Raw genomic sequence first — 22,550 nt, 5'->3', positions numbered from 1 at the left:
GAACCACCATGATTGTAAAGAACTTGTTCCTAACATCCAACCTAAAACTACTCTTCTCTAACTTCAAACCACCCCCCCACTCCCCGCATCCCACTGTGAAACAATCCCTCTCTTGTTGTTTTGAAGACTTTCTCCTCTGAACTGAGGACATGAGAGTCCAATTCTGTCACACATACTGTGGCCACACACCTCTCTGCCATGTGATACAGACTGTGCTGCATCTGCTCATGGACAGCCGCTCCTTTCCTATGCATTTTCCCAGAAAATCCCTCACTGGCCATCCTTTGTTGTCACCATGCTGTGGGCTGGCCAGGACACACCTGGACATTACTTCAGGTTCCTCTGCCACGATTCTCCTCCAGAACCATCATTTTGCTTTGACAGCGGCAATCTCAGAGCTTATGGTCTGTGCCAGGGATGCAGAATTAGCAAGCTATGCCAGCACTGAAAGGTGGCAGTGCAGCTGCTGCAAAAAGTAAGTGTAAGGATGATAGTGAAGAGAATAAATTGTTTGGGACACAAAATTTACAATTGTAATGAGGATTTGTCTGTTGACTGTTGTTGTATCATCCATCAGCTATTTCTGGCCTTAGGCAGTGGCCATGCTGTTAGCCTGTTAACAACTTCAGTCTGCTTCCTTCTACTTCAGTACATTGCTTTATTTTTGCTTCAGTAAGTTTCAGCACCTAAATAAGTACAGCAAAAAAAGGGATATGAAGCTTTTATTTGTGATTCATACATGGGGATTCACCAACAGAAGCGTAAAATGCCAACTGCTAATTTATTTTCTTCTTGATGTGTAAGGCTTGGCTGCATAAATAAACCATTCTTTTTCTCCCTTTAGAGTCTAATTTTATTTTTAAGTCTGAAAAAGTGTTTTCTTCTCAGCTACCTACTCCACAAGGCATCGCATATCATGTTCTTCAGGTCCACACTTGTCAATTGCCTTCAGATCCCAAAACGTTGAGATCATCCTGGTATCTGAATTAATCTTCCAACTCACCTGTCTCCTGTGAATGCAGATTTACATACCAACACCTCTTTAACTGCTCTTGGTCATAGCACAGTGTTCCTCTAAAGGTGACACATTTATTTCATTGGCAGTTCCCATGTACGTGCCAAGTTAGAGCTTAGCACTTGGCACTTAGGAGGCTCCTGATGAGGAGACCCAGTGACCTGTCTTCTGTGTCGAGGCAGAGAGACCAAACCTCTAGTAACCCTTCGGATCTGGAGAGGGGTAGGAAGAGGGCATCTCAGTGTTGAAGATGAAGAAACTTTCCTGCATTCTCATCTTTGAAGCTACATACATTAATTAAATATTAACTAAATCAGAAAGAGAAGAGCTGCAGCAGCATGGTCAGAGGTACTCACATAAAGGAAAGGGATCCTGCATACCTGTTCTTCTTTCAAAGGCTTTGGAAACACATCTTGTCTGAAATAGCCTGACGATCAAGCCCAGAGTTAGTCTGGCAGCTAGAGCTGAAATGGAAAACTACTTTATTTCTCTTTGTTCCTTTGTTTTGCAACAGGAACTCTTTAAGGTGAGCATCTGAGCAACATTTTCATTGCTGTGTGATTCATTTCTGTTCTTTCGTCATCGTCTGCTGGAGGAAAACAGCTGGGCAACTGAGTGTAAATTTCTTTCTTGAAGATGGCATTTGCTGGGGCCATGCCAATAGCACTACAGTTGCTTAGGCAGTTGTACATTCATTACTTCCTGTTCTTTTTCTGCAACATTTATAGCTGATATTATTTTCCCAATAGCTCCAACAAATCATTTGCTTCTCCATCAGCAGTAATGGTATCATCCTTCAATGAGAAAACCTGGCATATTTTGCAAGTTGTTAAATTCCTGCCTGTGGAAAGTTGGACTGTTATCCCTTTGTAGTGCTTCTGAATTCTGGAGACGGAAAATATCTTATCCAGTGATGTGACAATGGTGCTGTCTGTTGTCTAGCATTTTGTTTCCACCTGGAGAACTGTAAACACCCATCACTAATGACTAAAGCATAATGCTAGAGACCCCTAAGCACAGACTTCTCCCACAGCCTACCAGACTGAAAGTAATAAGAATGAAATGAAAACTTTCCAAATTATTTCTCCATTTAGGATGCTCAATGCATCCTAGTTTTGATACTCTAGGACCATTCAGAGAAGTGTTGCCATTCCTTTTGATTTTTTTTTTGTTATGTATTAAGCCCTTTGTTCTTCCATAATAGTAACCATAACTGAAACAGATACTGCAAAATCTGCACATTTGTGCAAATGGACTTCTCCCCATGGCCTTGAGTTTCATCTTGCAGAATGGATGCACAGATAAACAGCAGCTATAGGACCTTAGCAAAACTAGTCCATGTCTCTGGGAGACTATCAAAGTGGAGTCTTAAATCTGGCCATTCTTTTCTTGAAAGACCTATGATCAGTTTTAAGTTTGTCTCTAGCATGTAAAATCTATTTGTGAAGCTTTAGAGGTTGGACTGGATGATCTTGGAGGTCTCTTCCAACCTGGTTGATTCCATGATTCTCTGATTCTCTTTCTGTGTCATTTCCAGCCATTTGCAAACCTTTATCAAAGGAAATCCAGTCCCTTACAAAGCAAAGAAAATGTCAAATTTTGTTTCATTCTGAGAGTTTGTGTACTGCAAGGCTTGTGAATCCAAGCTGACTGACAGAGAACAATGGATGTAAAATGTTTCCTGGTGTAACTCTTTCACTTTGGAAAGTGCTTGGTCATTCTGCTTTGCAAAGCTAATTGAGAAGGGAGTGTTCTGGTCCTTCCAGCACAGCACAACTCACTGCTATGTTTTGATTGCTTTTGCTCCCTAATTGTTTTAATTTAATGAAATGCCAAGTAAAAAATAGTTATGGCAGACCACCATTACAGGTTCCAAGGGACCACCACACCAATCCCACCTAGGGATGATAAAGGTTTGTGTCTCTGACAGACAGCAGTGTTATCAGCTATCTAGGGAAAAACTGAACAGTTCCACTTCCAGGAAATCAGGCTGGACATGAGGAGCAAGTTCTTCACCATGAGAGTGGTGAGACCCTGGAATGGGTTGCCCAGGGAGGTGGTTGAGGCCTCGTCCCTGAAGGTGTTTAAGGCCAGGCTAGATGGGGCTCTGGCCAGCCTGATCTAGGGTAGGGTGTCCCTGCCCATGGCAGGGGGGTTGGAACTAGATGATCCTTGTGGTCCCTTCCAACCCTGACTGATTCTATGTTTCTATGAAATGCTTTGGTACACATTCACAGAACATTTTAGCAGCCTGAACCTGTTTACTGATCAGAAACTTTGTGAGGCAGAGAAGGGATCTCTGTTATTGAATGGACTTCAACAGATTCTTCCTCTCTTAATGTATTGAAATGCACTTTGAACTTATATGAACTTCCAGCAACTGCAACATCCTGCAGCAAGTCAAACAACAGATAAAATGGTTTAATTTTGACACTAAAAGACCCATGCCATTTGATTTTATTTCAGAATTTAATTCCTCTTATCATTTTGGGTTTCATTCTATCATGGATTAGGATTTTTTAATTAAAGATTTTTCTGTAGAGGAGAAATCTGGTGCATGCCCAGCTGTATTTATGGGATTATACTACTTCATTTGAAGGAAAAAATAGGTAGTCTTATGATTACAGATAATTTGCTGTAATGCTCTTATTTTATAGCAGTCAATGGGAATAAAGATGAAATAAAATAACAGGCAGAAAAATCCTATGTCATAATTCATGTAATGGAGCAAATGGAAGAGAATTAACAGCTGACTTTGCCATAAATTTTCCTATTTCCTCTTTTTCTAAAAGCATTATTGTTTGTAATTTGAAGGTTACATGAATGCAAGTTTTTATACATTAGTCATTTCTATCACACATTAGATTTTACAGCTGCTTAATACCTCAGTCGGCAGTAACACAGAAGAATCTCAAAGTGGGCCAAAGTTTATACAAAGTTTTAATGAGCAGCACTCAGAAGTCCAAAGAAGTCCCACACTGTTCCAGACTTCTCAGGCTGAGAGTGAAGCTGAATACATCCCAGTAGAGCTCTGGCTTTAAGCTGCTGAGATTTCCTGATTTCTGAAGCAGCAGTCTTCTGTGATTTCATCCTTTTCTCTCCTCTCTCCTGAGTTAGAAGAGAAATGGAAGATCATAAAAACGTTAAAATAACAAAATGTAAGTGTAACAGGAAACTTATGTTTTGGGGGGAAATCTTCAGAGAAGTTGCCTTTTTTTCCAGAACTACTTTGTCTCCAGTGCAGAGCTGACATGTGAGTGCATTGGTTATAAACTGGCTGATGAAAATCCTTAACGTGCTTCAAATGTCAGCTGATGATGTCAAATCAACAGCTCCGGTTCATAATCTAGGCATTATTTTTCTTTATGGCACAGGGCAAGGACTGAATTTGAATTTCAACATATGCCAGGGAGAAAATACTGGTCAGGATTTTAGAACAACACAGTGCCTGCTGAGATTAAACGATTCAGTGAAGACCTGTAAACTGTGATTCAAAGAGACATGAGATTATCTGTGTAATCACTCAAATTTAAAGAAATAGCAGAACCATTTTTGGTTTGCCACTGTTAGCCTCTCCCACAGAATATATATAGTGCCCTGTCAGCACGACCTGCCTGCTTCTCTCACTCTTCTCATGGCAGAGGTGCACATCTGTCACTGCAACCACATCATGGGCAGCAGATACTGATATTTGGACACTGATGTTGTATTTCTCCACCTGCTTTGTCCTGCAAACCTGCAATCTTGAAATGACTGACAGCATCAAAAACCTTGGGGAACTGTATCATTACCAAGAGAAGAATTCAATTTTTGTCCAATTACTTTGCTTCTTTTATTTGTGGAGCAAATGAACTGTGCAGCAGGACTTGATTCACCCAAAATTGGAAGAGTGGACTTGGGTGCTGATACACCAGTCCCTCACTTGAAGCCCATCCCCTGCCCATGCAGACCCAGAGTTGATGGCTCAGAAGAGACATTGCCACATACTTTCTAATAACAAGACCTAGGGTATTAGGAATGCAAAGATCACCTATAATTTTCAGGTTACAGTCTTTGGTTCCCAAAATGACTGAGTTGCTTTCTGAGAAAGAGGAAGTCCTGTCTCAAATGTCTGCTTTTGAAGCAGGCTTTGGTTTCTCATGTGCTAGAAAAATGATTAACAGCCATTCTCCATGGGTATTCCCCCTGATGGAGCTGTTCAGCTAGCTTTGATTCAGGTCAACTCTAAGTTAAATACTAATTGGTCTGATTGAGTCTGTAGCCCTCTGGTAAGTGCACTCTGCTGAGATCTAGGAAGCTGAGGTCTCAGTCCCTGCTAAATGTTTAATGCTGTGTGCACAATGAATAGCTCCCACAGGAGGGATCCCCAGCACTGAAAAGGCAAAAATCAAATCATCCAGAAGAGTGGTTTGAACCTGGCTCTTTGACATCGCAGGGATGCTCTAATTGGATTATCAGATCCTGTGAGGTGGAACCTCCCTTCCTTTTCTTTTCACTAACTGGGTGAACTGATAGTCAGCATTGTGCTGTTTCCCTCTGTCTTTTACTTCTGACTCCCTGTTTGGTCTGAAAATGTCTGTATCTGCACACACCACTGCCCATAGCCCAGAGCTGCAGGATCCTGGGCAGAGTGTCACAGAGGAAGTGGAGAAAGCTTGGTGAATCCTGCTTCACTCTTTGCTCAGGAAAATCCTGAGAAATCTGACAAGGAACTAGTAGAGACTTCAGACTTTCCAGAGCCTGGAAACCAGTGTGGATTAACAAGATGGTGAAATTTAAAAAGGAGAATATATGGGAGATATCTCCCACCAAACACTGAAACAAGCAACTCATGACCTTTTATTTGACTATTTCTATTAATTAATGTTTTAAATGCTTTGAAAGATGCCTATCCTGGAACCTATTCATCCTTTCACCTCACATTTCCCAGTTGTTCCTACTTCATACCCTTTGATTAGTTATCGCAACCTCAAGGCATAATAATAGGGTCCTCTGAAATGAAATTTAACTGCAAGGTGCTCTCCAGAATCATGCCTTGCCCATTTTCATGAATGAGCCAAACTCATAGGGTCAGCCTAGAGCTTGCTGAAGTCAAACACCAAGATGCACATTGTGCAGCACTGAGTGATCTGCTCTGCAGATCAACTTCTGTTGGGCTCATAAAGCCATTTCAAACTTCACTCTTCCTACAGCCAGCTCACTGAGAAGCTCCTTGTGCTCTGAGCTCCATTAACAGACATGGCTTTGCTGAAAAAGCTGGGGACACTGTCCCCTTTATATGGATATTGCCTGGAAGAGTGGCAATAATTCTTTCAGTCACCTATGGCTATTAAGACTGCACATTTGCCTCCCTTGCTCCCTTTCCCTACACAGAGTAGCAAACATTTTTGGAGTCTACTGTGGTAGCAAGTTTGTTTGTACTCAGAGTTGTGTCACCTCTTCAAAACTGAGCTCCATCAACAGACTCTTCTGTCTGATTACCTGCTTCATGAACTTGCCCATCTTCCTCTCTGTGTTAAGTTTATATGCAGCTCAGTCAGACCTTATTTCTTTTTCATGAAGAAAGGGACAAGATAAGGAGGAATTGATCAGCTTCCTTGATACCCTTCTTAATTGTGTGGACCCAAATAAAATATCTTCCATTTTTTTTTGCTTTTATCTAGTGCAGATATTGAATGAATAAATTTCATCTTGAAGTGCTGAAACAAATGATTAGAGTGTTATTTAACAGGCACTGTAAAGGGTCATGGGATAATTAACACATAATCTGACTGTAAGTAGCATTTTGAATTATTCTATTGATATTTTTTATCCTTTTATTACTGCAAAACCTAGAAGGAGCCTTCCTCCTGCCTCTTTTATGTTGTAGAGTAGCTACATGCACAAAGTGTCTCTGTGAAACAGGCAATTTTATGATCAATCCTAACATGATATGCTGTTGATGTAAGTAAAGACTGTGAATGCAAGATGACATCGGGGTGGTATTAGCAGAATTTGTATTAAATTAAGAGTAATATGAATATTTATAATAATACAATGTAGAATACTTAACTGCAATACATGCATGATTCTGAGATTTGACCATTTGGGTAACCCATCAAATGTAGGTTAAAAAGAGAGGGGGTTTTATGTGTGTGTGTGCTTTTTTCCCACTCACTACTGCCATATAAAATTGCAAAATATAGCAAATATTGTATTATTATGGATCTTTCAAGAGACTGCATCAGTTTTGGAATGATTGCTGACTGTTACATTTGGGTTGAATTCAAGAGGGCACAGTACTTTAGAACCTGATTATCTCTCCTAACTTGCTCTTTATCTCAGCGGGTAGAATAGAGGTAATAATTAGAGAATTAAGCTTTGCTCACTCAGTCATGAAGTGCACAAATTCACTTGCTGTTTCGTATTTATTTTCCAGCTGGAGGAGTTTAATTTATTTTGCCTTCTGCTGTGTCCACACCTGACCGACCAAAGCAGCTTCACGAGGGTCCCACTGATCTCTACTATTTAAGCCTGTCTCTCTTCCTATTGCTTTGCAAAGCAAATGGCTTTGCACTGAGGCTTATGCCAGAGCTCTTTTGGTAGGGCTGCCAGTGACTGCCATCCCTGCTGACCCTGAATCTGACAGCACATCACCTTCGAAAGGGCAAGAAACCTGAAGAGGAACTTAGTACTGATGGTAGGGGCCGGGCTGCACTCAGTACCATGTAAATCTAATTGATATGCTTTTACCACCACCGTTTCTCATTGTCAGATTCATAGGTCACAGTCATTTTGCTTTAAAAACACAACAGCATTGTTTCCAATGGGCAGAAACAATAATACATCATTAAGTGATGTTGATGAACAACTATAATATGTTATTAAAAAAAAAAAATCTATCTGAATCCAGATGTTTGCTGTGGTCCCTGTGGGCAAAGCACTGTCTGTGAGAAAGTCCCTGCTGTCTGTCACAGTGCAATGTTATCTTATGAATGGTTCCTTAAATATCTGCAAGGTCAGAGAGATTAAATGTTCTCCTGGGAAGCTCAGGAAAAGCAGAATGTCAGCATCACCTTTTGTCCAAGTGAGAAGTTAAATGACATTTCCAGTGATATTGATTAGACCATTTCTGAGCGTCAAAACAGAACGGCGATTTCAATATCTGCAATGAAAAGCAAAGGTTGAAGTGGGAAGCTGTGAGAGTAGGCAGAATTTCATTTCAGAAGAAATTCAAGACTAGGAACCAGGAAATCTTGTTCCTCAGAGTGCTTGAGTCTCACTGCTGGGGAAATAGTTTTTTCTCTCCACTCATGCAGGGCAAATTGTGGACTGAGGGAGCCACACACAATGCTATCACCCTTCCCTCATTGAGGTATTTTCTTCCCTTGTTTCCCAGACTTTTGTGCTGAGGTAGAGAGCTTCACCTAGGATGCTCCTGGGCTGCATTGTCAAAGAAAGATAGTCCTAGCTGGCTGTGAAAGTCACTACGTTCAAGGTACCTTCATCTCATTTCGATTCACCATGAAAGACAAGTCACTCACAGCCTCAGAAAGCTGGATCTCTGGCTGTCAACACAAACAGACTGCTATTGCATTAGAGAGCTGACTTCTGAGCATTCTGTAGGACAGCCACTTTCACTGACTCAGGAGGATGTGTGGAAGGAAGGGCACTGACACTCTCTTGGCTGTTTAGCATGTAATTTGTCTCACATCATGTATTTCATACAAACAGTGCCCCTACAACACTTGCATTAAATAGAGCAGCAAAGGCAAAAATGACTAAAGTGGTAGGAGTGAAGAGGAGAAGAGAATGGAGAATGGCAGTTTTCATCTGGGATAAACTGACAGCTGCAATGAAGCTCACAGAGGTGTCCCGAGTCCTGCTGCAGATTGCCTAGCCAAGAAGAGATCACAAAAAGTGCTGAAATAAGGAGTTTTAGACTGACAGTTTTAGCTTGCAGAGCTGCAGAGGAAGTTTTGGCACCAGAGATGGTGGGGATTTTGCCAACTCACAGTGAAGATGACAGTGTTAGGGAAGGAGAAACAGAAAAATAGGCAGAAAGAAGAGATGCTGAAAGAAGTCTAGGGAGGACATTATTTTAGAAGAGCTTTGAGTGTGCCTCTATTCTATAATTAATACAAATTTATTTTATTCTTTCTGAAATACATTTCCTACTGCAATTCTGAAGCAGTAAAATTGAAACAAGTACATTTAACAATACAAAGAAATCATCTTCACATTCTAACTCCTTATAACTCAATTCAATTTCATTAATAATAAAACAATCTTAACTAATGTTCTCTGATTTTCTTTATCTTTGTATAATTGGTAGATGATCTTCTGTTCACTGAGCATTTCCAGGATTATCTCCAGGTTCGGCTCCAAGACTCTCATTTGATCTTTTGTTGTCCTTCTTGACCTTAGTCTTCACACTCAAATGGCCATTTAGATTCTTCTGATTGCAGCCTGAGAAAGAGAGGGGAAGGGAGGTTTATCTTTAGCCTGTCCCTTCTATAAACCCATATTGTCCCTTTGCTATTACAGAAAGAAATTGGGGTTGTAAAAGTCTGCATTACATTGATCGCCTACTGGGGTTCAGGGACATAATGGGTTTTATTTGATTTCGCTTACACCAATGTAAATTAGAAGGAGCAGCATTAAAGCTATCAAAGGAGGCAGCTGCATTATACTAGAGTCAGTGAAATAATCAGACCTCTTGCCTCTCCCACAGCAGTAACTTTTCCCCCATTGCTATAGCATCCTCTCTGCCGTTGAGTTAGAAAGGAGCCAGGTTTGTTGCACAGAAATAGCTTTTCGCATCCTTGTATGCATATGCAGCAAAATTTAGTCTAGCAAACTATCAGGGTGATTACAGAAATTTTATGCAGGGATGGCTGCAGCAAAGGGATGTGTTCTTGCCAAAAGCAAAACCTTGGGAATGAACAGAGAAGGGAACTGGCAGCCTGGCAAGTTGCCACTTTTTGTCTTCCTTGATTTTCTAGGACTTCAATAGTGGGACAAGTCTCTTTTTTAAACCCCAGATATCCTATTTAGGACACTTCCCTGAGAAATGCTGATTCCAATGGCTCTTCTTTCCCAGGGTAGGTATTGGCAGGCAGCAGGATGCAGGGGTTGTATTGCTGCACAAGGGTAGCTGCCTGGCCCTGTGGAGTGGCAGTGGGAGACAGCATCTTTCAGCTTCATTTTACTGGTGGCATTGGAAACAGAAACGAGTCTCACCTAAGTCTGTGACGTCTCAGCTCTGAGGAGACTTGAAATCTGAATGTGGTTATAGTGCCCAACCAAAGCCTTTTGTGTCTACAGTTGCATCATACTCTCTGAGGTTAAGGTTGAAGAGAGCAGATACTGAAGGGACTGCCAGAGAGTCTTCCTAGACACCTGGGATCTGTACATTGTACTAGTCCTGAAAAATAAATAATGATACTGCATCTTTTGCAGTAGAAAATCCTGCATGGAGCCTGTACTGAGTTCAGTACTGCACAATCAGGAGCCATTCTCATTCTGGCATATCTTGGACTTGTAACGTTGGGTAGTGACAGTAAAGGAAATCAATCTAATCTCAAAGAATGTACATTGCATAGCAAGCTCTGTAAATGTCTTGATATCCACTCGTAGTCATCAGTGTTTCCTAGCACTGTTTTCACTTGTTGCTTTGTTTTCACAGCACATTACAGGGTTTTTTTCAGCAATATGCATTGGTGTTTGTGTTGAAAGGTGGATGTTCTCTATTTTTAGAAATAGAATTCCCCTTTTGGTAAATATCAATGCTTAAGATAAATGTTTTTGTCAGATCTTCATAAACAATGAAGCCAGTGAAACTTTAATTGGATTATCCCTCTATTTGTCATTACCTGGTGTTTTGTTTTTCCCTGGAACAATCTTAATTTGTGCTTGAGGGAAACCAACCTATTTTAAAATCCAATCTTCCTCCTCACATAATTTCCATTTTCTATGAATAGCAGTATTTATTGATTTTTCTTCTTTAACTGAAGCTTATTAATTAGAGTGGTATTTGTGAAGTAGCATGGTGAATGTGCTGCCCTTAAGCAAGATTAGTGTGATCTACAAGCCATTTCTCCTGCTAGGTTTAATCACAATTACTTTGATATAACCGTTTCTCACAACCGTCCACACACTCCAAGACATAGCTTCCTTGAGTGCTTCTTATTTTTCTCATCTTGTGAAATGACAAAGCAGGAAAGATTAAAAGCAAGGTATTAACGAGTAACTCTTTTTTTCTCCAAGTTACTTTTCAACTAGGTTTTGCTCACTGACCAGCCACACGGGAATCACAGAATTAACTAGGTCGGAAAAGACCTTTGAGATCTTCAAGTCCAACCTATCACCTAACCTAATTAACTAAACCATGGCACTAAGTGCCTCGTCCAGCCTCCTTTTAAACACCTCCAGAGATGGTGACTTCACCACCTCCCCAGACAGCCTATTCCAGTGCCAATCACTCTTTCTGTGAAGAACTTCTTTCTAACGTGCAGCCTAAACCTGCCCTCGTGCAGCTTGAGGCTGTGTCCTCTTGTTCTGTCACTAGTTGCCTGAGAGAAGAGACCTACCTTCACCTGGCTACAACCTCCTTTCAGGTAGTTGTAGAGAGTAGTAAGGTCTCCCTGAGCCTCCTCTTCTTCAGGATAAACAACCCCAGCTCCCCCAGCTGCTCTTCAAAGGGCTGTGCCCCAGTCCCCTCACCAGCCATGTTGCCCTTCTCTGGACACACTCGAGCATCTCAACATCTTCCTTAAACTGAGTGATCCAGAAGTGGACACAGTACTCAAGGTGTATCTGCCTCATGCAGGTCAGCAGGCACCTGCCAGCAAGTTGCCAGAAAGGAAGCTGATGAAAACAACTGAAGCAGCCAGAAGAATGACTGCATAACCTTTCAGCTTATGTGCCACTACCTTCTACTTTTTCTAAAACACAAAACCCTGGTTTGAAAAATGTCTCTAAAGATATAGACCTTTAAAGGTCTTTACAGTCAAATCTGCAAAGGTAATTAGATGCCTAAGACTGGACCACAATGGACATTTAACTCTTAGTGAGATCAATTATTTTCTGATATGATTCCGGCCCAACAAAATCTTTCACCACCTAATACAGTTTTAGGGGTTGAGGCTTATCTGAATTTAAAAGCATTGAAATAGATCAAAAGTGCAGCTCCTGTGTGGTGCTAAAAGACTGAATCAGGGGAGATAAGAGATTGAATGAGGAGCATAGGGCAGTGCTCGGGAGAGATGAGCTTGTGTCCTGCCTTGCACCAGCACTGGTGCTCCCCTGGTCGATACCCACTCTGTAGGGGGGAAAAATCCTTTTTGTACATATGGGCATGCATGGGTAGGGGCAGGGTTAGTCTCACACTGTCTAAAAGCTGAACTGGCTCCCCAGGAGGTCAAATAGCTTTTCAGGGACTCAGATGAGCACTAGAGGATTTAAAAGTAGAACTTTAGAGCATTTAGGGAGCTGTAGCAATGTAAACAACTATGAACTGTAGCCTTAGAAGTGAGGCAAGGATTGGCTCTCAGACTTGGGTTTAGACGATTATGTAATATTCTTTATCATGTAGTCTTGCATCCTTGGGCTGCTTCCTAGGACCACATGTGGCCCTGTGCTCTTTGATGTGCTGAGTCTTGATGTCTTCACTACCTGCATGGAAAGCCCTGCGTGACTAGCTCAGGTACAGGCATCTGCTTTGCAGATGTCTGCATTTTGTCAAGCAAATCCTGAGATCTGGCTCTGTGCTAGGTGGCTAAAGTCATCACTTGGATCACCTCCACAAACACCAGTCATGCACTCTAGTAAGTGTAATGCAGATTTCAGGATAACAGAATCTGACAAGCAGAATACTTTGTGCAGGACTTGGCTTTCATTTCACTAAATCTGACTTACGTTACACAGATGCTAATAAAGGTGCCTTACAAATCTATTAAATGCAAATTAATCACAGTTTAAAACAGCCTGTCACGGCCTGGGTGATGTATTGTGGCTTTAATGTAGAGGAATAAGGAAGGTGTCACTCTGGCATGCTTGTCTGTTAAGAACAACAACCTGTTTCCCATGGCTGCCTGCCTTGTTGAACCTAATTAGAGCATATCTCTGCACTGTCTTCTTAATCCAAAGCATGACTCAGAGCACTGGCATATTTGCTCTCTGTCTCAGATGAGTAAGCTGAAGAATGACCATTATCTGTGAATGTGGGATAAGTGGAAGGAAATGGTGTGAGGCTGAGCTGCACTCAGACACTTATCTTTCACCTGTAGCTGTGGTGAGAAGCAGAATCAGGTAAGGACAAGAAACAGCTGCTGGAGACCTTGCACTGCATCATGTTAAGAGTCATTGGCTCAGACATGTCTGGTGAACAAAAGCTAGGATATGTACACAGTACTAAAAGGGAAAAGATGTCTTTTTCTTTCTCTTTCCCAAATTTGGGTAGGCTTTCTTGTTACTAAAAATAAGAGAACCAGGGTACACTGGGAATGTGATCTGTAACTGAAGCCTGTAAGTGGAAAATGACTAGCACTAAATTGTGGTTGAGCAGACAAAGGCTTATTTATTGCCACTGACTACATTAAAAATCTGCAGTGCACACAGAACCCAAACTTCAGATCTTGTCATGCTTAATAAAATATTGAATTAAGCAGAAGTGAAACTACCTGCCATATCTAAAAGATAGTCTCAATGCCCTTTCAATGCTTTATTTTAAGACCAAGTACAAAAGGTTTTCACCTTACTGTAATTAACTTTTTATCATTAAGATTCAGAAAAATTGAATTGTGTTGGACACAGGTCATCATAATGAGAATTTAATGGATCTGTATTACTATGCAAGTTAAGCTTTGAATATGTGCTAAATGCATTACATTAGCATTGACCTATGCAAATTTCCATCTCTGCGACTCTTTTTCTTCAATGCTGCTGCATTAAGACCCCCTCTCTCTCCACATCTCCTTAAACAATGATTTCCTCATTTTCATATTAATTGCATCAGTTAACTGAGATAATGCTCCCACTGAAATGAGCAATAGGATGAATCACTGAAATGGTGCAGTTATTCTTTTTGCTTAACCAATTTCACAGGACCTTCACAAAGAACTGCCTTAATTTGACTTTATATAATTGCTTATCATTAGGCACAGCAGCCCCATGAAGTACCTTTATTTATTTAAGTCTCATCTCTGATTGATGGAAAATTAGTCACTTGCATATCTGAGGAACACAGATTGTTCTGCTACCAGGCAACTTCGTGGTAGAATACCCTGGAGAACTTCAAAACAAGCAACTGCTAATGCATGCTGAATATAAAACGCAGGCAAACAAAGTTCAACAGCTAATGACATCCAGGAGTTCCTGTAGAAGAACCGTGATGTCACTGCTCTGCTTTACCTGCTCATCACTGAATTTCCTCCGTGAAAGGGGAAAGACAGATGTTGTTCCATGAGAGATTATGCATATGGCTGTAGCCACCAATAGACTCTGCCTGTTTTGAACACTGACAACCCCTGTCTGCCACACACTGTGTGAGCACTGAAGGTTATAACATCCCTCCCTTTTAAAATTAACAAAGCGCCCTACATGCTTTGGAATTCACTCAGAAAGCTTTAATCCACTTCTAATTTTTTAATATTCTTAAAGTATTTATTCAAGACAGCTCAAAGGAAATGTTCACGCTTCTCTTCTTTGTAAGGGAAAGGGTGTGTGAGAGGAATTAAAATTTCTGAGGCAAATTATGCTGTTATCATCAACTGACATACTCAGAAGGGATCTAGAAAGGATGCCACCTCCAGCATAAAAGGAGCCATAGCACATTATCCTATCATGGGATTTGAGTTGAAGGATTGCCTCCAGGTCTCCTCGAAGCACATTGTGTACTTTTGTCCCTGTGGATGAGACTACCTGTCACTGAACTAGCTATCAGCAATCATTAAATCCATATAGTCATAATATTGTTCTTTCCAGACATCAATACACTGATTCATTTCCCCCCTTATATTTGCTCCTACTCTAATTCTACATGCGAGTCTGCCATCTACCACCCCAGCACAAGCCTTGGTTAACCTCTCCCATCTCACAAAGGTGTCGTGGCTCCTGAACAGCACAGCACCTGAACAGCCCCTCCAATTGATGCCTCAAATAATTTTCAGCCACTGGTGCTCAAGTCAGGAAAAAAAAACCAAACAACCCTCCTAATAAGCTGAAAGCAACAGCAAAGATTTCTTTCTTTGAGGTACTGCGCTTGGAGCTGTATCAAATACAAACTGAAGACAACGTTGCCTTGGAGGCTTGCAGTCAGAAGTATTAACCTTGGGGTAAAGGCTGTTTTCAGTTGTTTAGGAGGGTTACATTTTGGTTTAATTCTGTCCTCACTGAAATCTGAACTAAATGAAGAGCATTTTTGTTTTGCTTTGTTTCCCTTACTTCTGCCTAGGATACATGCAGGCAGGAAAGTGCCCCTTGCCCTGGCCTGGCATTATATACGTGATCAAGAAAATTAGATTTTCTTTTGTGGAGTGACTGAGACCTTCAGAAAGTAGCTTTTCATATTAGCAGTGAAAAATCAGCACCACTTTCTAAACATTCCATGCTGCTCAGGATATTGTGCCTCAATACAAAACAAGACATGTCCCCAGAAACCCAGATAGCTGTGTTTTATTGAGTTAATTTCCAAGTTTGGAATAACCTCTGATCTCAAAGTTGTCAGACTCTTAGTTCTGGCAACTTCAAAGTGAATTTGAGAATCAGTGCCACAGAAAAAGCCCCATGTGCCTCCTTCTCACATTCTGTCTTATTCAAAGCTTCTTTGAATAAGTTTTTTCCTTTCTGAGTAAGTTCTTTCTTACTATTTGGCACGCTCTTCCACCTTGTACCACCAACAGTGTCATAGAGCAGGGGTATGAACTCAGACTCATTGTCAGCATAACCACAAGATGGGTGGGGAGCAGACAAGGATAGACCTCAGCAAGCTTTGTTCTTACCAACAGCTCCAAGAAGTCTTTGTGCCAGTTAAGCTGTGTGCATGCTAGCTGCCAGAGAACGCTCTGTGAGTCTTTGCCTTCCTCCTGAGTTTTCATGGCTCATCCTCACTTGTAAAACAATTTGCTGTCATAAATTAGGAGACTGTTTCCCTAACTGAGTGCAAGCCCATGGAGTTATTCCAAGAGGCAAGTATTTGCAATTAGGAGATATCATAGTCTTAGGTATGCTTAAGTACCCTGCTGCATACTGTCAGTTATCTGTAGCTGCTTATTTTAGTCCAAAATGGCTAAAATTAATACAGTTGCAGGAATCTTACCCTGACAAACCCTTAACAGCAGCAATAATGACTGTGTTAAATCCAACCTCATTGCAATGTAATGAAGCCTGACTGACATATTGCAGGTGTGATACTAAGTAATTTCATAAATTATTAAACTGTAATTGAAAGTAATAGTGCAGATTTACTTTTCGACACGCTTTAAAAAAGACCTTGGCATGAAAATAAGGACTCTAGCATGACTGATTGGAAATAATGATCAATACCTTAATTTTACAAATGGCCACAAGTTCCAAGTTTAAAATAGAAAAGAAAAAGTTAATTTTCAACCACTCAAAGCTACTCTTGACAGTTTGACTTCTGTTTAACTAAAGAAGACAAACAGAAATATATTTTACCTCACAGAATGGGAATCTCTAGCAATGTGGGATCAGAAATGCTGAAATACTTACAGAAAATGGAAATTTTAGAGGAAAACACCACTTTTCCTAACCAGTTTTTAATTTCTCTCTACGAGCAACCTCACAGGAACTGGCTGCACATAAAATCTGGATATTACATAAACTGTATCATTTTCTGCCTCTGGACATTCTGTGCTTCCTATCTCACCCTAGGAAAAGGTTATCTGCCATTATATGTGTTTATTCGTGCACATGCCTTCTGAAGCCACTCATACCCTTGCATCTCTCCTCACTTAATTATATTTACTCCAGACCTAGTGGCTTGATGCATTTAGGCAGGGATTTGAAAACAAGGTCAACCAACCTTTGGGTGTGTATTTTCGGATTGTTTAGCTTGGGATATGGTGGGCATGAACTGCATGAGAATAAAGGTATTTATTAGATTAACCTGATTGTTAGTACATTTTGTGAGGTGCTCATGGGGATTTTTTTCTGACAAAGCAATTGTTGTTAAAAATCAAATGTTCTAAAGGAAGAAAGTCAGATTCAGCAACACTTTTATTGACATGCTGAAATGTCAGGGAATGTGTGCGTGAAGAAGAAAGGGAGAGAGGCACTGCAGCTGAACGGTGAGCATAACAGGGCAGATACAGAAGGCCACAGGTTAAGCCTCCATTCCCACTGAAATGATTTTTTTGCCATCAGGAGGAGGAGTTCTGCCTTTCAGCAGTACATGGTGAGCTGAAACCACTGTCCTCATAATTGCATGGAGACCTATGGTATAAAATACCCAAGACATCCCACTGAAGACACAAAAAATATTGCCTATTTTAATGCAATCATGCTTCACAGTTTCTTGCTCACTTTATTCGGTTTCCTAAAGTGAAGCACTTTCAATTCAAGGACATCTTCATCTTTAGCTCTTGTTTATTTTTCTTGTCACTGGTCTATTGCTCTCCAGAGGAGCATTAAACACCTCAATGGCATGGCTTACACATGAAATATACAGTTGGTTCAGCACTGAGGGCTTCATTTTAGGGCTCATATTAGTGGGTCCCTTGTGAGTTGATATTATGCCATTTTTGTCCTTAGATCTTCTGGGGAAAGCTATCATCCAGTAAATTGCCTTAGTCAGATAAACATTACCAGATAGATCTCTTCCTGCCTCTCTCAGCAATGGGGTCTGCAGAAGGAAAGGTCATTTGTTCATTCTTTTTCACTTTATCTTGTTCAATTGTTTCTCACAGTATCAAGACAGAGTCACTTGGTTTTTACCAAGGTGAACTTGGTAATATAAACACACAGTTTAAGTGAACCAAAATATCCTATGGTTCAGGGAGAGTGCATTGATTCTTCCAGGAATGTTCTTGATTCACTTTAATTCTGCCCTGTGTTCACCAGTGTGTAAACCTTTTCCAGACTCTTAGTTGTCTTCCCTTGCTCTTCAAATCCTGAAGAACAGTTTTGCAACTATCCTTATGATTTGGAAACAGCTTTGCTCCACATCTATCTAATTGTCTTCCAGAGAAAGAAAAAGGATAAAGGGCTTCACAAAGACAGAGACAAAACAGAGCTGCCAGTTTTTAACTGGGCTACTTTGGCAAAGTAGTGTTTTTTCTTCTCTGCTCTAGCACTGCCATCACCTGCTCCTGTTGTTTCTCCAGCTTACAGCAGTCCCTGTCATGTAGGCTTATGTATTGTCTTTCTCTGTGGCATTTCTAATTGGCTGGTCTAAAATGCTCCCTGCCAATCTTACTGACTTAACCAAGACTAAAAACTCTTCAGGACAATGTAGTGCTTAGAAAGTTCAGGCCACAGCCAGTTCCTGGAATCTGCTGGTCTAAGTCTCCTGTACCTAAATCCATTCAATGCTCAGAGTTTTTTCCATTACAATCCCTATAGATATATCTTGGTGTGACATTTGAGATGAAATCAGCATCAACCAGGGCCTTGTTAAAGAAGCTGTCAAGAGCAGTTCTCTTTATGCTAGGAATTATTTCAATTTTATTAATTTGTACTGGAGCCAAAGTCTCTGCATTGGAATCTGTTTAAAATGCAATCCAGACTGGATCAGTTTAACGTAGAGATCATACAGGGTAGACTGATGCTTTCATATAATCAGTGTGGCATGTAGGGAGTGCAGTCACCCCTAAATACCTCGAGTAAAGCTTGAAATTGCAATGTGTATTAGAGGAACACATGGCAGCTCCTAAGCTACCCTAATGGAAGAGATCGTACCTTGGTAGGGTTTGAAGTGCAGATGGAGAGGAACTGCAGGGACAGTTTCAGACCACCTGATCTGAGGAGATTTTTCTTGTTCCTAAGAATCAGAAGGAAACTAAATAACAAATAGACCTATGCACAACTCACACATGCTGCATAATGTGTGCCTGATAGCAGTGCTTTTAATCTGCAGAAGAGGGTGTACAGCAAAGCCGCCTGCAGAATTGCTCCCATATCTGCAAACAAGTCAGTAAGTGTTCTGCTCTGTGGTTCTCTTTTAAGCCCCTGTGGTAGAGTACATCCAGAGCAAAACATACATATGAATCTGCCTGCCCTGCAGTATGTCTCTAATGCAAGAGAGATGCTACACTGAATCAAGCTGGGGATTTACTAGTCCAGTATTCTGATACTGACTGAAACTAGTTGCTCTGAAGATGCTTGAAGATATAACTGTGCAATAACCAAGAAGTTAGATAGGTTGGGGACAGGTTTTATATCCCCCTGTTGTGCTTTTTCTCACAAAAGACCACCTTCCTTTTATAGGAAGTGAGCACTCTTTTTCTTCCCAGCATCAGGTTGGGAAGCTCCCATCTATGTCTAGAGTTCAGAGTGGATATTATTCATCTCTTCCCTCTCTGGATGACTCAAAATTTCTCTCAGACATCATTACTAAGGGTAAAAAAAAGTATTGGAAAACTTGTGGTGTGTGTCCAGAGTTGAATTTTTGTCTCATCACAATAACACAAGGAAATTGCACTGCATGCACTTCTGTGGTCTTTGTTGCAAAAGGTCAGTCAGATTCTTTTGCATCTCCTTCAGTTGTATTTTGCCAAGCCTATGACAAATAGCTGTGGGAAGCCTCTCTTCTTAGAGTGCAAAGCTGCTGCTCCAAAGCAGAGAAAATACCTACAGCCTTGAGCCACAAAGCCTGCAAATTTCCATCACTCTCATAGCTGCTGTCCTCAAATACTGCCTCTGTTTGTACTTGGTGTGCTTCTTCAGTTGAGAAGAATCTTGGCATTACTAATTTAACTGCTTTGGCACCAAAATCCTAGAGATTCTTCAAATGTGGTGATCACTGTCCCTGTCCTTATTTGCCATCACTGTAGCACGAAAGAGAAAGCAATAGCAAGAGAAGACACAGAGTTTTGTCTTTTAAAAGGATACGTTTCGACGTCACTGCAGAGAGTGCACTTAGTTCTGTCATTCAGCATTCAACCACTCAGTCCACGAGCAACACTAACTCTGAACTCAGCTTTGCCTTGAATTCTCTAAGCAGAGCGTCCCTGGTGTGTGCAGCCCTCAACAAAGCCATCTTCAGGAGGTGGCAGAGATGCACCCTCGACTGAAGACATATTCCCACGAGCCACTGGCTCTGTCATCTCTGTGCTCGCAGGTCCAGGAGGGGCAGCCTGTGTCTGCTTACATACTGAGACCCTCCTCAGTGTCTGCATGGCCAGAATGGGTTATAAGCAATTTATAATGTTTTCCATCAGCAGGTGCATAGGAAAGGTCACAAAAATATAATTCTGTGCAGTTTTATTAATTACTCTTTCTCATCATAAACCACTGATTTTGGCATATATTTTTTTTTACCTAAATCAAAGAAGAAAAAACCCAAGGAAGAGTCCTCATAATTCAGTCCAGTATAATTTCTGGAGAAAATCTTAGATTTGGCATTTTTCAGAAAAGCAAAAACCAGGCATTTTGTCTTTCTGACTGTTGCTGGAATGAAAACTAGGTATGTTAAGATATCATGCAGGGAAAGCTGGTTGGCAGAGCTCACCTACAGTGGTCCAGGATGTATATGAAATTGCTCTGCAACTTTGTTTATATAATCACCACTGCATGCCTACACAGAACGTGCACACAAGGACATGGGCGTCAGTCTCCGTGGGCACAGCTAGGCACGAAGTGGAGAGTTTGAAAGGGAGATAAAACACACAAGCTTTTGAAATTTATCTGCCAGGAGCACAAGGCAATACATGAAAGCAAAATTCATTTTCTGTGCTTACAGTTTATGTTAAATGCCGCTGTAGATAGAATCTCAGCTCCAAAGCCAGACGCTGGCGTTCAGGGTGATTCGATTACCAGGCTTTTTTAATGGAAATGTCACCATTTCAAAGCAGAAACGCTGAGTATTAACTTCAGGCACGCCATGTAGCAACAACTTGGACTCTTCTGTCACAACCAGTTTGGCTCCTCTGTTCTTCGTTTTGTGTTTAAATGAGGTTAATCAAAGAAAGCTCAGCAGCTGCGCACAAACAGCAGCAAACGGGGCAGGAAGCTTGGTGTGCTCTCCCCCTGCCCCCTCCCCAGTCTAGTTCAGTGACAGAAGTGCATCAGCATGATACAACAGATCATCAACACTGCTCCACCAAGGGGTTTGTAAATCTCTGGTGACAGGCTTACAGCAGGTGACTTGCAAGCACCTGAGAATTTGCTACACTTCAGTCATTTGAAAGTTCAGAGGCAAGCAGGAAAAAAAAACCCCACAGAATCACAGAAACATTCACACTGGAAAAGACCCTCAGGATCATCAAGTCCAACCCATATCCCTACTCTGCAAGGTTCATCCTAAACTATACCCCCAAGCACCACAGCCAAATGACCTTTAAACACATCCAGGGGCAGTGACTCAACCATCTCCCTGGGCAGCTCATTCCAATGCCTGACCACTCTTTCCATGAAAAAAAATTTCCTAATGTCCAGTCTAAACCTATCCAGTCTCAGCTTGAGGCCATTTCCTCTCATTTTATCACTATTTACCTGTGAAAAGAAACCAGCACCAGCTGAACTGATAAAATTAGTCAATATTTGGTCTGAGAAAATTACTGCAGTATACATTTTTGTAAGGAAAGTGACTTTGTCAGCTTAAATACTAAAATCTTATGTTTCAGTTCTGAACGTACTTTTCTAGCCTAACTAAAAAAAAAATAAATCAAAATTGTAACAGAATTAAAAGGCATCGTTTAACTGAATATTCACTCCTCTGGTAAAGCTCCTGGCAAGGAATTTTCAAATGCCCTTTTCCTTGTGGGTTATAAATAATAGAATATCTGCCACTGGTAATTGTGTAGTTTATTTTCATTACACAACTGGAAGGTTTTATTGAGTTTCTTTTCGGAGCACATCAAGTAAGGTTGCGCACAAGGCTTTCCCAAGGCTATCAATATGCTGACTCAGTCACAAGGTGAGGCAGCAAGTAAGGAGCTCATGGGTCAGATGCTCCATCTGACCTTTGAGACTTTTCTTTGCACCAATATTACACCCCAGGAACATTTCTTTTTCCTTTGCAATGTAATCTCTGCTCAAAAATTACCACGTGGGACCAGATCGTCATTGGTGCAAACATGTTTTGAAAGCATTTTCGTATGGTTATTTTGTAAATCTTATCTACAAATCCCTTCAATGAAATATCAGAGAGTTGTTCAGCTGTGAAACTACATAGAGGGGACATTTTCCTTATCCTGGGTCAGCATTTTCTGACTTTCTGTAAACACTCACTCACATGATGCTTGTTAATAGGCTTCCTCATGCAGAAAATTCTTGGCAGCCGCTGGAAAAGTTCTCCAAAAGACTGATTACTTTCTCTTTGCCTGAGGGCAGGTGCTGATCATGTCCCTTACGTAGCATGGCAAACACAGTTAAT

The 22,550-nt window shown here is 41.0% G+C and overlaps 1 long non-coding RNA gene across 1 annotated transcript; it reads right to left on the bottom strand.

Moving 5' to 3' along the window:
• Positions 1-1,886: 1,886 nt before the first annotated feature.
• Positions 1,887-21,097, bottom strand: LOC135179517 (uncharacterized). Its single transcript, XR_010304025.1, has 3 exons — positions 20,914-21,097; positions 8,071-9,463; positions 1,887-4,123 (listed from the first exon to the last, which is right to left on the bottom strand). It is a non-coding gene; the product is annotated as an uncharacterized LOC135179517 (long non-coding RNA).
• Between the last annotated feature and the right edge of the window lie 1,453 nt (positions 21,098-22,550).

Source organism: Pogoniulus pusillus, chromosome 11 (genome assembly GCF_015220805.1).
Source record: "Pogoniulus pusillus isolate bPogPus1 chromosome 11, bPogPus1.pri, whole genome shotgun sequence".
In the NCBI taxonomy this organism is placed as follows: domain Eukaryota; kingdom Metazoa; phylum Chordata; class Aves; order Piciformes; family Lybiidae; genus Pogoniulus; species Pogoniulus pusillus.
Note: the sequence above shows the minus strand (reverse complement) of the source record. Positions and strands in the feature narration are given on the sequence as shown.